This window comes from Lactuca sativa, chromosome 7 (genome assembly GCF_002870075.4).
Source record: "Lactuca sativa cultivar Salinas chromosome 7, Lsat_Salinas_v11, whole genome shotgun sequence".
NCBI lineage: Eukaryota > Viridiplantae > Streptophyta > Magnoliopsida > Asterales > Asteraceae > Lactuca > Lactuca sativa.
The window spans coordinates 144,924,338-144,928,924 of record NC_056629.2 but is presented as its reverse complement, the minus strand read 5'-3'; positions in this window follow the sequence as shown (position 1 = coordinate 144,928,924).

Here is a 4,587-nt window from a genome sequence, read left to right as displayed (position 1 = left end):
AAAACTATATTAGATGCAAATAGTTCAGGTTTATACCTTTAAAATAACTACTTGCACATCTCCATGCGATTTTTCTACGATTTATGGTGATTTTTACAAAACAGCCTATCATTTCAAGAACAAATCCAGACCATTCTGTGAATATGGACATTTTAACAAAAGTTAAAGACTTCCAAAAATCATAATAAAAATTATGAATAAACTAGACACATGTGATGAACTCTCAAAATTTACGGATTCAGTTTTCGACTTCGTATGATTTTTCTATAATTTTTCTAAACAGTGCAGAAAGGTTAAAGACTAGTTAATAGCTTATAACTTTCATAATACTTTGTATTATGTTGAGCAAATTGTATAACAATAAGTACAAAATATTAAATGTGTTTTCTTGTTAGTGTATCATCATAAACTAAAATTTAGTCATTCATGATAAGATTCTTCATTCATTTAGAACACATATAATAAGCTATAATAAGCATAGTTTATGGATTCATAGCACTAATGTATTTTCATAAAAGAGTTCTTTTACATTACAAACGTTTGGATAAACTATAATACTTTGTGAGTCATTACCTCCGTGTTACCTTCATGGTAACAAAGTCAAAAGTCTTGTAAATTGTAACTAGAGTCTCTTGTAGGGAGAGCGTGATAGTTGTGTATAGATCTATATTGGGTCTGACAAGCCCGCACCTGAGCTGCTTGCAAAAGCTAGACCGGCAAGTCTGAGGTGACAAGAGTCATTTAACGTGCGACGCCTGAAGAACGTTGTATTATGAGGCCGTCTGAGTCTTAGCATGGTTATAATAGCTCACATGTGGTATTAACAAAATCATAAGATTTACGGGTTCTACTTTTAAATTAGCAAGTTATGTCGATTTAACTCACATGAATTACCTTAAGTATGGAAAAATACTTGTACACTTTCATATCAAAAAGGTTTTTATGCCGATTTAAAATCACTTTTATATCTTTAATTATGGGAAATACTTGTTTACTTTCAGTCCTGGGATTTAGGATTACCTAACACTTATAAGGAAAATATTGGATTTTCTTTGGAAACATACTTCTGTTAAAACTACATTCATCTGGAATTGTCAGGCTTCGGCTATAATTGTGAAGTGTATATGTTAAGAGTTATATAAGAATCTATTCATAATCGACTTAGAATTGGTGGGCCCGCCTTTCTTCTTGTTCCTTGTTTGGTTGTGGATCTAGGGCAGACCCATTATATTCGGCGGTTTATTTAATCAAAATCTTATATAACTTATATACATTGAGTGATTATAGAAGGAATCTACGGGTCTTTCTAGGGTTCATTATCGCATAACATAGAAGAATTCATTCACACTTAACAAAGAAAATTTTGGGTTTTCTGGAAACATACTTTGTCGCTTTTACAAAGAAAACGGTTTCTTTCTCAAACAAAACTCTTATGAACTCACCAACTTAATTGTTGACACTTTTTCAAAACTACTTCTATTCTCAGGAAATCAGTGAAACAGGAAAACCAACAACATTTTAAGGATGGGACGTTAAATCGTCAAACAGTTCATTTTGTCATCATAATGTAATTGATTCGAAACATGTAAACATATACTTTGGTGTAAATTTTTCAATTATATGTATGATGGTTGTATTTACTTTGAGCACTATTATACTTGTTGTTGTGATACTATACATGAAGTCCTCCACCCCCAAACATTTCTGCCATCCTTGGTTTAGGGGTGTGACTGAAAAACTTAGATCCAAAGTAATTAGGGTTGCATGAACACATAGGTTTGTACTTATGCAATAGCCCTACAATTTCCTAGATCATCAACACCACCAACCATCTGTCCATCTTTTCTAATTTGATCTTTAATATTCTCTCCGACTTTCTTCTCATTATCCTCTTCAATATCTTTGAAATTGTTCTAACCTGCTATACTTTCAGATTAGGAACCTCAACAGCTTCCTCAACCACAACATTAACTAGACCTTGACCATCTTCAACCACACCATTACCTTGACCCTTACCACCTTCAACATTTTCAACCTCAAGATTAGCTTGACCCTAACCACCTTCAACATTTTCAAACTCAACATTAGATTGACTCTGACCACCTTCAACATTTTCAACCTCATCATCATTACCAACAAAACCCTCAGCTTCATAACTTCTAGGAGGAGTCACTTGCATATATTGACGATAACCCCCTGCACCACTAGATTCAAAATAATTAGGAGTAGCTTGGAAATAATTTTGAGTAGTATCCACTTGAATTTGACTCAATTCAACCTCATCATGTTGTTGAGGTTCACTTGTACTAGACTACATTAGAAGATATAATTATGTAAGTGGATAATCATACGTAAATAACTTAAATTGAAAATGGATTTACCTAGGTTGCTTTTTTCCTTGGACAAATTTTTTGTTTCTTCTTTTTCCTCACATTTAAAGCTTAGGGTCTTCTTCGTGGACAAGTAGCCTTGTTGTGACCTATCTCCTTGTATATACTGCATTTGATTTTCTTTCCTTCCTTGGAAACCTTGTGTTTCCTTTATTCTCTGTAGTGGATTTGTTCCTACTAGTAGTTGGCCTACCAGGCATCCTTTTACTAATAGGAGGATATGGTATATCATAGTTTGTCTATGGCCACATGTCACTCCCATTCATAGGGGCAATTCTGTAATTGTATGCCTTCCTAAAGGTTGTGGTGTTATACATGTTGTCTACATAGGCTTCTACATCCCTTTTAAGATAGGATATGCTTGCTATAGAATGAGTAGATACATATCCATTCAATTTCCATAACCTATAGGAACATGTTTTCCTTTCTAAGTCCACCTGATACGCATCTATTACTCCCCTAACCTCAAACTAGTTTAATCCAGTAGGTGGTACATGATAATGCCTCTCGACCTTCTTAAGAAAATTCACCTTATCGCTTATCTCTGGACAAATATGATTTCCCCATTTTTGTCCCTTCAACCTCATGTTGTACAATCTGTCCATCATGTACAATCTTAACTCCTCAAATATGGTGATTATGGGCTTCTTCCTGGCATCTACTATCACATCATTAAAACTTTCAGATAAGCCATTCTCAACTACATCACAACAGATTCTAGGTTGAAAGAAAGCTCTAAACCATTTTTTGGATCTTTTTCAATGAGATATTGATAGGCATCTGGGTCAATGTCTCAATTTCCTTCATCACAACTTTAAAAGCATTCTCAGTTATATCTTTTGATGCTCTCCAAAACAATGTATGGTATATGGCCCCACTAAATCTCTTCTGCAAATTTTGGACCATACTAACTTGGATACCAAATTTTGTCATTACCTTTACCATAAACTTCCTTACACTAAATTTTTGACTCTGCACAATCTCTTTGGTATAATGACTCCCAAGCCATGCATATGTCACTAGTGACCCTAACTTGAAGTTCCTAGCACAATTGTGATAAGCTTTTAGTGACTTGATTTGAAAAATCTATTCATCACTCATCTAAGAAGCTCATAGTCTAAATGTGCAAGAATCCTTACTACACCTAACCAAAAGTCTTTTCCTATCATTTTTTTCAAAACAAAGTTGATATCCATTAGCCACTGCATAGTTACATAACATTGATTTAACTTGGGCTGGATCCTTAAATCTCATTCCAAGAATTGGTTATTTCAAGTGTATGAATTCATTAAAAATTCAACGCATGGGTGGTTCTTCATCATCTACAATGTTGTTATCCTCCCTCTCATCAACACATAATTTAGCCAGGAAAGGATCATTTGATGTCCTATTCATAATAACTACATCCTCATTAAATTCCACATTCCCGTTCCTAAGTTCATCTATATTATCCCTATTTTCACCATCAATACAAGACTCATGATTATCATCCTCCTCCTCATCATCAACAAACCACCCATCTACTCCAAATCCAACAAGCTCGCTATAAACATAAATTATGCCATATGTTCTATAAGCATCAAATATAAAAAGAAGTGTATTCCACATCGTTTGAAATGGGATTAAGCCCATCCATCACGGAAAGGCCTGGTTCACAGTAGTACAATTTTTTACACTCCTCATGCATGAAACGTTTGAAGAAAGTGACACACTCATAAAATATCATTGAAGAAAAATCAACATCATCAAACATGATTTTGACACCACCAGTGTAAGAGAAAGGATTACGAGTAAATACCCCCTAATAGTTGAGTTCCACCATCGCAAATAGTCCATTAGGGTCCAGTTGTGCCATTCCACCTAATGCTTTGATTCTTCAACTCAACCACAAATATCCTTGAAAAACCTTACCTTAGTTTCGTGTTTTTGTGATAATGGAAGAACACATGCCGGCGGGTGAAGCAAGTGAGTTTAAGTATCGAGTCTTATCTCATTAATTAACGTGGAAAATCCTACATGTAATCTACGTAATATATAAACTAACTATTAAATCAAAGTTATTTATGCCTAGATAAACTCAATCGGGAAACCATTTAAAATGGGGAGAAATGACCTAATTGATAGGTAAAACCCGACTTTAGTGAATTAATTGACCAAAAAAATAACTTTAGTGACCAAATTGGCCAAATGGTAAAAG